We start from the raw sequence: 15159 nt of genomic DNA on the forward strand, positions 1-15159 counted from the left end.
CACTCCTTGTCACGTACAACCGGGGATTCGAAACCACGCCACTTCACTCAATGACAGACCTTACGATACAACGCGTTAACCATTCGACCACCAAACCCACTCCCACTGTCAATACAATATATAAGTAGCTTTTTGCTATCCGTATTGATGCGAATGCCCATGACAGGCCCTATGATACAGCACGCACGTGCTAACCATTCGGCCAGCCCCCCCCCACACACACACACACACACGCGCGCACACAATTTAAGAGAGAGGGGGAATGGGATTAAATCTCTACTCAACACAAACGATGGTTATTTTTATTTTGATTCGGATAATTCGCTTGTGCGTTTGCGTATTTTGCTGTGGGGAAAATCGGCTGACCCGGAGAAGACCCGCGAAGTTGGACAGGTGATTCTACTCCTTGTCACGTACAGGGAGAGAGAGGGTTGGTAACGTCCACTCGACACGAACTAGGTCATTACGGGACTAACATATGGTTCAATTTTATTTCAATAATTGCGCGTACGGGTCTTTAGCGGTAGCATTACCCCTCGACTAGACATAGTGATTGGACAGAGAATATAGATTTAAAAAAAGAATGGCAAATAACGTTACCCCTCGACCAGGCATAGTGATAGGACAGAAAATATCCATATTAAAAAAAAAGAATTACTCTTTGCCATTCGGATGGCGAATATCCTTTGGCCACAGATCAGTAATGATTTCCCCATTGACTTTAATGTTAATTCTCGCTTCTTACAGCGGCTCTCACTTTTTCCCAGATTTTCGTTGGGTAGAACGCTTTCTGCCACAGATGGCGCAACATGTGGCAACCTCTTGCCCAAAAGCATGTATGAGGTTCACCATGAAAATGTTGAGATACAGACGCTGAAAGTAGAGACAATAAAAATGCAATTTTCGGCCCTACATTTCAACTTAACCAACCTCTCAACTCTTGTATCCTTCCGCCTCCAAATCATGACTATTCACCAAAACCTGGCAGAAAATGTATTTTCATACCCTTTTCTTCGATTTTACACCAAAAAGTCAACAAAAATCGCTATGCAAAAGGGGGGGGGGGGGAGGAAAGAGAAAGACTAAAAATAACTTTCGCCCTACGGCGTAGAAATATTGGGTAACGGCGTAGAAATATTTGGTGAGCTTTGTCCCTTTGTAAGACGTTAAAGTGACATTTGATTGAATTACTAAGGCATTCTGGTGAAATGACGTCATATATGAGACCAAACTGTGTTTATACACATTCCTCAATATATTATAACACGCTGTTTATACGTCACAAGTCATGTAAATGTCTGTTAAACTATGCTAAACCATTAGTTATAGCCACAAACATCGTTTTATATAGATCCGGGTTTTTAAAAAAACATATCCTGTTACGAGTCACATAAAACAGAAAGTTTTTAGTAAAAATAAGTAAACGTCCCAGTAAAATACCAGGTAAGTGTGTATAAATTTTTGTCAGTATATCAACCATATCGGATTTAAATCAACATAGGTTTAAGGCTATTCCAAGCATTCAATTCCTATAGCGAGAACTGTCAGGTTTTTATCTAATCTCCCATAATGACTCTTTAAGGAGGTTTAATATATAAAGACAACCGTTTCCTATATATAATTCGTGGGCGATTGGACGGCCGAATGGTTAGCGTGCGTGCGCGTGTTTTTATAAAAATATGTTTTTAAAACCTACCTATTCACTCTTTCATATGTATAAGTGTAAATATGTTTCGTATGTTTTTGTTTATTCATGTGTGACATGTCTGTACGTATTTTAATATCTGAATAAACATATTTACAAGAAAAAAAAAAAAAAAGCGTGCGTGCGCGCTGTACCATAAAGTCTGTCATTTAGTCAAATGGCGTGGTTTCGATTCCCGGGTTGTACGTGGCAAGGAGTAGGCTCGCCTGCCCAACCTCGTGGGTTTTTTCCAGGTCCTCCGGGTTTCTCCCACTACTGAAGACCCCTACGCGCAAGCGAATTATTTAAATAAAATAGAACAATATCTAACTCCCAAAATGACCCAGCTTGTGTCGAGTGGACGTTAAACCTCATTTCTCTCTATGATATCTGTGTTGTGTTTCATTGTTTTCTAGGATGAAGACATTATTTTTACACATCTGTGTTGTATTGGTTGTAATAGTCGTGACGGGATCAGATGCATTGAGCTGCGCTCCATGTTTGAATCATCGATTTCTTCCTCGTAAGCGGATCTGTCCGAAGTTACCTAAAACTTGTGAACCGGCTAGCAAACCTTGTGGATGCTGTCCGGTCTGCGCAGGTAAAGTCGGTGACAGATGCGGCAGATTCCAAGTGAGGTAAGTAATCAGAAACATCAGTATATATCTCATTAACGGGGATTCGGTGGCCGAATTTCCTAACGCATCTGCTGATCAACTGTCTTGGTGACAATCCCAGGCTGGTTAAAACACAGTCCCCATTTCGTTTCGTTTTTTACAGTTCAAAATTTCGTTTTACTTGTCTGTACTACACTAGGATCTGGAAGAGTTGTTACATTACCGGCGTTTTGGTTGAAGATAGGGATTAGCCAGTGGAACGGTCTGTAATATGACTATAATATAACATGATTGTAGGATACAGTAATCCCGATACAGTTAGCTGACTAGGCTATTACGTATAGATTACTCAATTTACACTGAAATATTGGACAGTATTAATTTGTTTAGAAATTGATAATAATACTGTTTCAAGTTTTCATTTTTATTCTCTCACCTTGTCGTGTTGCCGCGTAATGTTGAATATTCTTTGTTTCAGATGTGAAAAGGGTTTAACTTGCCAGAGTCAAAGTGAACCAACATCACTCCTGGGTGCATATACTATTTCATTCAATTACTTACGGCAAGGAATTTGCAGAAAGCCTTAGTTCACCAAGTGACTATACGAACTGTATAATAATACAGTGCCTAGAATACATTTTCTGTAATGATATGGTTGTGACGGTTACCTAGAAATATATATAAATCCCCTCCAAACTGTTAAACATACATTATGCAAGAGCTAAATCTGCCAATTGCAATGGCATCGCTAGCCTGTGATATTTACTGGATTATAATCCGGTCTGCTGCTTCTGATTAAATCAAAAAGTAGATAATCGAGACTATTTTTTTTATCGTACCGATTTTAGTAATAATGATCGTAGCTAGGCCCAAAATTCAATCGCTCAGTACTCGGTTTATGCTGGATCAATTTGACTGAAATTTTCAACAAATTGCCTTTACATTATCTAGTGAGAACTGCCAGTTCTTTATCTAATCTCCCATAATGTATCTTTAACATACAGTGTAGTTGATTTTATAATCATTTGTTCAGTGTTTGAATTTAACTTCGTCTTTGTTTCTTTTTTAATATTTATAAATTTAAATCAACACTTGGCCAAAAATATAAATTCAAACCGTTTTCTTCGAATTTATGTCAGACCTTCAGGTTAGCTGAGCCACCACGACATTAATTTGTATAAGATTATATTCAAAACAGCCATAAAGTCACCTGACTATCGTAAACCGACGACCTGTTTTAAAGTACATGTAGTTTAACATGACGTGTTTGTAACATGTGTCTATGTGTAAAATATATTATTAAGTTTATTTAATATCCACTGAAAAACCATTACAATATTTATTGTTTAATACGATGTATATATACTGTTTTCATGATCACGGTCAATATTATTTGTCATCTGGTTTGTTCACGTATCTTCTTTTATGTAGAATATAAACGCATTCGAATGTACTGGGGTTTAATTGGATGTTTCGGACTGATGTTTTATGTAGTGTGGTGGACATTTTACATGGCCTTTTTTCCATTGGTATTCAGTAATGTAAGCATGCATTGAAATGAAACGGATTTAACGTTTAACATTTTTCAATACCAACACGGAAACGTTAAGAGTACAGGAGCTAATGGAGTGTACTATGAGGGAAACGTTACGAGGACAGTGGAAATGAAATGAAAATGAAATGAAATGGGGTTTAACGTCCTACTGTTCTGCTCCTATGCTGGGCTAATGAAGACGGGCTTATGCCATACAGTGTGCTATGAGGGAAATTTTGCCCGGGCAGCGGCACTATCGCCTGCTCTTATATCGAATTCCAACTGCCAAGGGGTCTTTTACGTGCATTCCAATGTATACACGGGACCTCGGAAGGACAGTGGCTAATGGGTGTGCTAAGGGGGAAACGTTAAGAGTACAGGGGCTAATGGGTTTGCTATGGGAGAAACGTTACCAGGGCAGTGGCTAATGGGGTGTGCTATGGGAGAAACGTTACCAGGGCAGTGGCTAATGGGGTGTGCTATGGGGGAAACGTTACCAAAACAGTGGCTAATGGGGTGTGCTATGGGGGAAACGTTACCAGGGCAGTGGGTAATGGGGTGTGCTATGGGGCAGCGTTAACAGGACAATAGCTAATGGGGTGTGCTATGGGGGGAACGTTACCAGGGCAGTGGGTAATGGGGTGTGCTATGGGGGAAACGTTACCAGGGCAGTGGGTAATGGGGTGTGCTATGGGGCAGCGTTAACAGGACAATAGCTAATGGGGTGTGCTATGGGGGAAACATTACGAGGACAGTAGCTAATGGGATGTGCTAAGGGGGAAACGTTAAGAGTACAGGGGCTAATGGGTGTGCTATGGGAGAAACGTTACCAGGGCAGTGGCTAATGGGGTGTGCTATGGGAGAAACGTTACCAGGGCAGTGGCTAATGGGTGTGCTATGGGAGAAACGTTACCAGGGCAGTGGCTAATGGGGTGTGCTATGGGCGAAACGTTACCAGAACAGTGGCTAATGGGTGTGCTATGGGAGAAACGTTACCAGGGCAGTGGCTAATGGGGTGTGCTATGGGCGAAACGTTACCAGGACAGTAGCTAATGGGGTGTGCTATGGGGGAAACATTACGAGGACAGTGACTAATTTGGGTGTGCTATGGGGGAAACATTACGAAGACAGTGACTAATGGGGTGTGCTATGGGGGAAATATTACGAGGACAGTGACTAATGGGGTGTGTTGGTGGGGGGGGGGAACATTACGAGGACAGTGACTAGTGCGGTGTGTTATGTGGGGAAACGTTACGAGAACATTGGCTATTAGGTGTGTTATGGGGGAGACATTAGGCGGCCAGCGGTGTGAAATGGAGGAAATGTTACCAGGACAGTGCCGTTTCCGCTTACTATTCTTCAAATTGCAATTTAGCGATGAACCACAACATGGACCTCCTACACCCAGTATCTTCTTAGTGCCTTGATGTAGATCAGCTATAAAGCCGTATATAAAGTTTATCAAATCCAGTGTACTAATTCGATAAAAGCGAGCAACCGATCGCGAACCAACACCTTACTGGTAATCTATATTAGTTCATGACCGCCAATCCTACCAAGCTTGACAAGTTACGCAATAAAAATCAGATACAAAATATGCATATTAATAGACCAAGGTATGTATTTCCAGTCACCACGGATATACACCGAGCTCAGTAAATGCCCTAAAACAATCTGTACAGAGAACTTAAAAGCTTTCTAGATGATCAATTTATTTCTCATACAAATAATATATACGTGTTGATATTTCTTTAGTCAGGATATTACTGTCTATTATTATCAATCTTTTTACTCGATAATTAACGACGCCATCTGTGTTTTAATTATTTATTTATTTAAATTGATGTTATGTCTTCTAATTGATATTTTGTCGATTAATTGATATTTTGTCCAGTACCGGTAATTGATATTTTTGTATCTTATTTCATTTTTTGTCGATGAACTCATATTTCGTCGATTAATTCATATTTCGTCCATTAATTCATATTTTGTCCATTAATTCATATTTTGTTCATTAATTCATAATTCATGTCTTAATTGGTGTCATGTTAATTATAATTATAATCAGTCGCTGTACCACACGGTGCTGGTATTGTTGTTGGGTCTCTACATGCCTGTTCTTCTTCATAATATACCAAACCTTTAAAATAGAACATATAATAGAGAGAGAGAGAGAAATGGGCTTTAACGTCCACTCGACACAAACTAGGTCATTTCGGGACTAACATATGGTTTTAATTTTATTTCAATAATTTGCTTGCGCGTAGGGGTCTTTAGCAGTGGGAGGAAACCGGAGGACCCGGAGAAAACCCACGAGGTTGGACAGGCGACCCTACTCCTTGTCACGTACAACCGGGGATTCGAAACCACGCCAGTTGACTCAATGACAGGCCTTATGATACAGCGCGCACGTGCTAACCATTCGGCCATCCACCCCCCCCCCCCCCCGAACATATAATAATCAGCTATTACAGTACATTAAAGGACAATATTGGTGCCAGTCATTATCACATATGTGATAGAGCTGGTTAAACACATTCCAAATACAATTTTAACACAGAGATCATTGCTACGATAGCTGAGTAATACAGGTTTCCTGAATCGGAAGTGACGAACGCCAAAGGAAAACACGAGTCATCTCTCTATATAACTGACTGATAACAGATACACGGGCGAATTTCTGCTGACTAACAATTCCTTCGAAGACCAAAAGTTACCTGACAATTCAATAAAGTAATTGAATGTCATTAGATAAGAGAAAAATAGAAATAGTCCGTACATATATTGTTTATTTTCGGCCTAGCCTCGATCATCATTACTAAAGTCGTAACGATAAAAAACATAGTCTCGATTATCCATTTCATGATTTAATTATGAATGGAAGTCGAACAGCAAATCGGAAACTAATCAAATAAATATCGCAGGCTATCGATCCCAGTCGATATCGAAGGCTAGCCTTGACATCAAGAGTTGATTATGGTCTGGATAAGTTAATTAATGTCTAATTAATAATTTAGATAACATTTTAGGCCTAAAGAAAGACCCGCAATAAACAGATGTAGCTCTTGCATAATGTATGTTTAAGTACTATACCTGAAGGACATTTTTGGTGACCAGCGAAGTAACCATAGTTACACGTGTAGAAATAGGTACATGGTGGTTCAGGTCCAGAATCTCGTTCCGGTTTGCTGAGAACTATTTCACCCAGACTCTGACATTCGTTGGTTCTATCAAAATTACACGGGGCTGGCGCATTATTTACCCTGATAACACAAAAGAACAATAACAAATTATACATAATCTGTTCTTCGTGAACTACAGGACTTGGGAAGAATGTCTTTATGTGGGTAAAAATATAAACGCAAGCGGTTGCCATGCAAGATACGCTCACATTTTGTAAGAGATGGACAGGAAACAAAGAAAAATCGGTGGACATACCAGAATATTATCGTCCGATATGTACGAATATCAAAAGGTTCTGGGATATAAAAATATATTGTAAGTTTCATCAAAATCAGATAAACAATCTGATCTCTAATCCGACCATAATCCATGAAGTTACGGTAACATGCTTCAGAGTGAATCTTGCGTTTTGATTGGTTAATTAGACACTGTCGATTGGACAGTAACGCCGAGATCTTTGGGACATAAACCTATATTTCAAGTTTCATCAAAATTGAGGAAGGGCGGACGGATGGGTGTATAACAAATTACACTGAGAGCGGAAGGTAGATACTCGCTAGAAGGTAGAGTTACACTACTGCCTATGAGAGGAACATGCGAAAAATAATACCTCTTCTCATTCCCTTTTAATACCCTTTCCTTTACATATACTCATGAGGGTTCCCGTGTGTTCGATCCCTGCGTTGGCCGAGAAGGTTCATCTGGATTTTCCAACATAGTTATTCCTTGTCAGTGATACAGGATATAGTCGTCGAATGGTACAAAAACCGAGGTCCCATGTCCACATTGGCGTGCACGTAAATGACCTTTTTCTCTTAGGAATTCGATATCAGAGTAGACGGTAGCGCTGCCGTCCTGGCAAAATTTCTTTCACTGCCATCTGCGCGATGCATGCCCGGCTTCATTAACCCAATCAGAGCAGAACAGTAGGGCGCTAAACCCCATAGCATTTCATCTCTCTTTCTCTCTTCCCTCTCTCTCCTTTACATATACTTACTCTGTACAACCCGATTGCTGATTGTAGGCGTAACCATCTGGGCAATCTGTCTGGATATGTGTACCTCCTCTACATTCACCAAACGCTCTGCAACCCCACCAGACCACGCCCTCGGGTAATCCAGAACAGTCAAACTGGTCGGGTTTTTTCTGACCATTGGCCATACCTATAAAACATTATAAAATGATTCATCATTTCAGAACATTTAGAAATTACGTGTATATCCTTTAATTAGACCAACATTATATTCTAGTACTGGAAATAGGAAAGAGAATATTATCCATTGCCAATTAAGAAATAAAGTTAGTCACTTATTCCACCATTTACCTAGTGAAACAAAGGTGTGCCCTAGGTGTAATTCTACAGACGAAGATAATTACCATTATTTGTTCATATGTCCAGCCTACTCTGCCTCAAGCCCATCTCTTCAAAATAATATACACCAGCTTAAACAAAATGTTACAATGGGTCTAATTTTATATGGCAACACCGATCTTTCAGATGATACCAATTCTAACTTATTTGAAATAGTGCAAAAATATATAAAAAGATAGCAAGAGGTTTTAAATCATATGGTTCAATTTTAGTTCAATAATTCGTTTGCGCGTAGGGGTCTTTAACAGTGGGAGGAAACCGGGGGACCCGGAGAAATCCCATTACATTTGATATTCGACCCTACTCCTTGTGCCACGAAAATACTCCCCACCCCTACGCTCATGTTAAAGATCAGTGAATCCAATCCTCATCTTTAAGATTAAGACCAACCTTGCAATTTCATTTATAGTCTAGAAAATGACCTAAACTGAAACGAAGTTTAACGTTCTACTTTTCACGCCCCTTATCTGTGGTGCAGGAAGGAGGGTCTAACAAGGACAGCTGTCAAGTCATGAGAATGGGACGAAAAACGGCGGCCTCGTATATACGTTAGCCTTAACGTAAAAGATCCCTTGACAGTTGGAATTCGATATATGAGTAGGCCATAGTGCCGCTGCCCGGACAAAATTTCCCTCATAGCACACTGTAACGCGTATCCCCGTCTTCATTAGAGCAGAAGAGTAGGACGTTAAAACCCATTTCATTTCATTTGATTTCTACTTTTCAGCACCAACCGAGCAAATGAAGACTGGTGCACGCTATGCATTCTCAGACTTAAGTTAAGAATTTACTTAACTTTCAATCACTGTTTTTGAGAAATATCTTTGATCCAGAAACACAACACTTTGCACGTAGTTTCTTATTGATGTGTTTGATACATTCAAATTAAAAAAGTTTTATAAAGGACTATATTTTAGTTTCAATAGGGCGAACAATAAAACTTTTGTTGCTTTAATGTATCAAAATGAAAACGAAGTGGAATGGGGTTTAACGTCCTACTGTTCTGCTCCGAACTTGGCTAAAGCAAACGGGCATACATCGCGCAAAGTGCTATGAGGGAAATTTTGCCAGGACGGCGGCGCTACGGCCTACTCTGATATCGAATTCTAACTGCCAAGGGATCTTGTACGTACAAGCCAATAAGTACACGGGACCTCGGTTTTTCTCTCATCCGTACAACTAGGCAACTGTCCTTGTCAGGCCCTCCGTCCTGCATCACTGACAAGGGGGTGGGGGGACGCCTTTAATGTATCAATACACCAAAACGAAAAGAAACTATGTGCCAAATGTTTGTGTTTCTGGATCAAAGATATTTCTTATAAACAATGATTGAAAGTTGAGTAAATTCTTAAGCACTCTCAAACTTAAGAATTTACTCAAAATTGTTCACCTTATTTTGACTAAAATAGAGCCCTTTATAAAACTTTTGTTGTTTGTTTTAATGTATCAAATACATCAATAAGAAACTACGTGCAAAGTTTTGTGTATCAATACACCGAAAAGAAACTATGTGCATTTTTTGTGTTTCTGGATCAAAGATATTTCCCATTTCGAGACTAACACATAGTTCGGTTTTATTTCAATAATCGCTTGTGCGTAGGGGTCTTTAGCAGTGGGAAGAAACCGGAGGACCCTGAGAAAACCCACGAGGTTGCACAGGCGAACCTACTCCTTGTCACGTACAATCGAGGAATCGAAACCACGTCACTTGACTCAATGACATACCTTATGATACAATGAAATGAGAGTGGAGGATAACAAGAATACAGACACCTTTAACAGGTTCTCTCCTTGCTTTCATGCCCCGCCCTAGTCACAGACAGAGCCATATATTATAGTCATCGAAAATAGTGTTTCATCTTACCTGCTAACAATAACGCAGTTAATATCCACCAAATCATTTTGAACGACTTCTAAGTTATTTCACGTAATGCATGAACGGACCCTTTATATATTGCATTTACCACCTGAACTTTATCCCGTAACCTTTAAACTATCTGTCATCTTCACAAACAGAAATGATTAGGATTTGCCTTGGGTTTCCTACGCGCATACATACACACACACCAGCCCCCTTGTCCCATTTGTTGTTGATTTTGTTGTTTAATACTCTTCGAAACGTCGCTCAAATAAATAAGTAGCTGTTTTTCCATAAGTATGTGTTATAGTTTATTGCCCTATCCAGTTACTAAATGCATCTTAAAGATTCTCTAACAAGATATTATATGCACATTCTTGTGTTTTTCAAGTCGTTGCGCCTCTGCGTTTCGCTGTATATAGTGAAAAGCGTTCAGCCCAACGAATATTTTGGGAAAAGTTGGAGTCGAGAAAAGAGACGAGAAAGGATTTTTGTTTTCTCCGTAAAATGTGAGTGTTCTACGTTCCGTCAATCGGATGTAATGTTCATGTCTTCGTATCTTGATTGTTTGACAATCGAGTCTATCATACTTTCATGAAATTCGTAGACTTGATTGTCAAACACTATTGCGAATTATGGGTGTTTTTGACCCGTAGACAGAATGTAGGGCCGTAGACAGAATGTCCAAGTCGCGGCCTTTGACCTCACCTTTCTACGTGAAAGGTAAATATACGCCATTTCAGCTAGATCCTTCGAATTACTTTTTCGTATTTTTGTGATGAAAACTGTCTTTTTTAAAAAAAAACAAAACCAATGCGTCTAGAGAACAGTTAATATGTATTGGTCAGACGAGGTTGATATTAGACAAAACAGACATGATATATAACTTTTGTTTCTGGCCTTCAGTATTTATTGAACGATTAAGAAGCGGGTTCCGATCGACGACTTGAAATTTAGTAACGAGAGAGAGAAATGTGATTTAACGTCCACTCTAAACAAACTAGGTCATTTCGGGACTAACATATGGTTTTTAATTTTATTTCAATAATTTGCTTGCGTGTAGGGGTCATTAGCAATGAGAAAAAAACGGAGGACCCGGAGAAAACCCACGAGGTTGGACAGGCGGAAATTTTGTAACGCCCGTATATGTAAATGAATGGAGAACATTAGACCAACTACTTAGCCTCGGGGTATTATTATTTTTAATTATCACTCACTAACACATTCTACAATAGATATCGCTTGTGTGTTAAATTTCATAATGTACTGCGATATTTCCTTAGGAGATATCGCTTTACGTGAATTTGGTTGGTCAATTAAAAAGGGACTACATTTTTTCATTTTCAAAAAACAATTTATTTTTTTTAAAGTAACTTTCTATTCTTTTTATTAAAATGGAATTATTTTTATTTAATTGACGTTGATGGAAACACTGGGTCAATATACAGGACTTTGCAATGGTTGAATTGCTTGCAAAAAATAATGTATCACTACGCCGTAATGCAATCAGGTTCAGTAAAAGTGAAATCTATAGCAAAGAATTATATTTATTTATTTGGGCATGTAAGAATGGATTGGGTGATAAATAAAATCTCATACTCGTCTTTTTTGATATCAAAAAATATCAACACTTGTCGATAAAGTAAAATAAACTCGCCAAAGCCTCGTGGGAGATTCTCTATCTATTGACCTATTATATAAATACGATATTTATTGTTATTTTTTTCACTATTGGGTATAATATAATTATTGTTGACAGATTGAGAGTGGAGGATAACGAGAATACTGACATCTTTAACAGGTGCGTGTTTTAACCGGGTGAGAATTTCACAGATAGAATGTCAACGTGTCCCTCGTGCAGTCACGAAAAACATAAAAGTGAAAACAAAATTGAAGTATTATTAGAAAATACCAAACATTGTAGCATTAGTGTGCGTCACATACTTATAGTTGTTGTTTGTTTGAACTGCTACATTGTAAGAAATACAGTATTATTATTTTCAATACCTTTCCGATATGTTAAATTAACACACTGTCAGAAAGAGAGATAAAGAAATGGTCTTTAACGTCCACGCGACACAAACTAGAGAGAGAGAGAGAGAGAGAGAGAGTCAGAGTCTAACGTCCACTCGACACAAACTGTTTTTTTTCGGGACTAACATACGGTTCAATTTTATTTCATTAATTCGCTTGCGCGTACGGTCTTTAGCAGTCGGAGGAACCCAGGAAACCTGAAGAAATCCCACGAGGTAGGACAGGCGATCCTACTCCTTATCGTGTACAAGCGGGGAATTGAACCCACGCCACTTCACCCAATGACAGACCTTATGATACAAAGCCCACGCGTTAACCATTCGACCACCCCAACCTAATGTCCATACACTATCTAATTAGCTCTTTGTCGGCCCGTCAATGAGGCGCATGCTCACTAACCAGTGGGGTCCGGGTTCGATCCATTTAATGCTTGGGAAAGGTCTTTCTGGTTTTCCAGTGTGGTTTCACGGTGTCTATGGTGCAGGAGGTGGGGCCTGGCAAGGAGCAGCGCATAGTCGCTCGAAGGTCCTACAGCGTACAGGAAATAAAACTTGACCGTTGAAATTGCGCGAAGGGTGAATAATTTGAAAATGTGTCTCCCCCATAGATTAACCAAGGGGTTAGTGGAGTAGAACGGAATGAAACAACTGGGAATAGCGAGGCTGGGCTAGAACGTATGCTCCGACTGCATGAGAAAATATCTCAACCAACCATGACAGCTGCAACACATTCGTTGTGTTTAATTACGTCATGATTCTACTCACACCACCTGTGTCGACAGGGCTGACCGAAATGTTCCGTCAATTCGGAACGGTCAGGTCTCAGAATAGAGCATCCCCAGTGTAAATGTTTCATACCCATCTAAGCTTTAATAAAAAAATAACTTTTTTAGGACTAAACACAATGAAATCAAGGAGTGGTCGACAAACCAGAAGTCAGACAGCGGATAATGTGCGCCTCCATTTCAAGCGGTTGCGATAGAAAGGAGTACATTTGTCCCTGAATTTTATGGCCATTTAAAATACAGATGTGACGTCATCCTTATTTCAAATAATCGTACGGGCAACTTGCCAATCGTACAGTATTTAGACTAGTGAAATATTGGACTCGCGTGACGTATTTCACTGTAAAAGCACGTGCGGAGTGTCTGTATTTTAAGTCGTTTGATCTCGATCTTAACACATTGCGTAAAAAACTTGGGCCTACGGGCCTCTTGTTGTTACAATATATTACTTAATGCTCTCGCTCTCGACATAATTATAAGTCTCTGTCATTCAGGCAAATATTCTACGAATATTAGTATGGATGGGTTGTCAATATTTGGGAATAATAGGTCATTGCCTAGATTATCCGACCTTTAATATTATCATGAACAAAGTCCAAGGGAGTTAACTAGCCCGAAACAAGATTTCGATAGCCCGTGAAATTAATTAAAAAATTGCTATTTCAGAAAATTCATTTCCATTGCCAGTTCATATCTAACACCTTTATTGTTTTTTTTTATTATTTTACAATTTCTCTCTTCATTGACAATATCTATATTTTTAATTAATCCTAATTCGTCGTCACGATTCATGTTTGTTTATAATTATTTATTTCGGGAAGGGCTGGACTCTTACTTGACATGGCGAAATTTACTGGATAATCAGCCACATAAACAACCAAACTCCAGGTTACTCATGGCCAATGGAACTTGTTGTCAAATGTTGACAACAGACCCAGACCCTCCGTACGTTGAAGACTATTGAAACTGGAATGTAGATCTAGTTGAATCAAATGATATTTTATAATCTCCGTGCAAACAGGTTAATAGTTCCTGTGAAAGATCGTGACTTCGTTCTTGATATCCAACACATTGGGGATGATCGTTTGAACGTTCCGGAATTGAAATTCTGCCAAACCAAAAAATACGGACAATCGAGTGACCATGGGAATGTTGGGCTAGAACGTATGCTCCGATTGCATGAGAAAATATCTCAACCAACCATGACAGCTGCAACACATTCGTTGTGTTTAATCACATCATGATTCTACTCACACCACCTGCGTCGACGAGGCTGACAGAATGTAAGAGGACTGAATTCCGCGGTAGTCGATTGCGATTCAGTCAATTCGGAACGTTCAGGTCTCACAGTAGAGCATCCCGAGTGTAAACGTTTCATACCCATCTAAGCTTTAATAAAAAAAAAACTTTTTTAGGACTAAACACAATGAAATCAAGGGGTGGTCGACAAACCAGGGTAATGCTCGAATCCATTTCAAGGGGGGAGGGGGATGGCCGAATGGTTAAACCCCATCTCTCTCTCTCTCTCTCTCAAGAGGTTGCGGTAGAATTATTAGTCTCTATCATTCAGACAAATATTCTACGAATATTAGTCTTGGTGAGTTGTCAATATTTGACAATAATAGGTCATTGGCTAGATTATCCAGTCTTCAATATTATCATGAACAAAGTCTAAGGGAGGTATCTAGCCCTAAAACAAGATGTTGACCCCTATTTAATTTAATTAAGAATTGCCATTTCAGAAAATAAATTCATTTGCATTGTCAGTTCAATATCCAACACACTTATTTTTTTATTTATTTATTTTTTGTATTTTTTTTTGTGTTTTTGTTACAATTTCTCTCTTCATGGACAATGTCTATGTTTTTTGATTAATCCTGATTCCTCGTCACGATTTATGTTTGTTTATAAAGATTTATTTCGTCGGGATGGAACTTTTTGTCAAATATTGACAACAGACCCAGACCTAGCTACGAGAACGTAACTAAAAACGCGGAGATATACTGATGTGCTTGATTTTAGATACGATTGGATGCCTTTAGTTCCCAATGGCAAACTCAATTTCTTTATTAATGCATGTACCATCTTAAATA

General features: G+C 39.1%; 1 long non-coding RNA gene across 1 annotated transcript; it reads right to left on the reverse strand.

Moving 5' to 3' along the window:
- Positions 1–8014: 8014 nt before the first annotated feature.
- LOC126824966 (uncharacterized) lies at positions 8015–10452 on the reverse strand. The gene is made up of 2 exons (XR_008788614.1): positions 10255–10452; positions 8015–8181 (listed from the first exon to the last, which is right to left on the reverse strand). It is a non-coding gene; the product is annotated as an uncharacterized LOC126824966 (long non-coding RNA).
- Between the last annotated feature and the right edge of the window lie 4707 nt (positions 10453–15159).

This window comes from Patella vulgata, chromosome 6 (assembly GCF_932274485.2).
Source record: "Patella vulgata chromosome 6, xgPatVulg1.2, whole genome shotgun sequence".
Taxonomy (NCBI): domain Eukaryota; kingdom Metazoa; phylum Mollusca; class Gastropoda; family Patellidae; genus Patella; species Patella vulgata.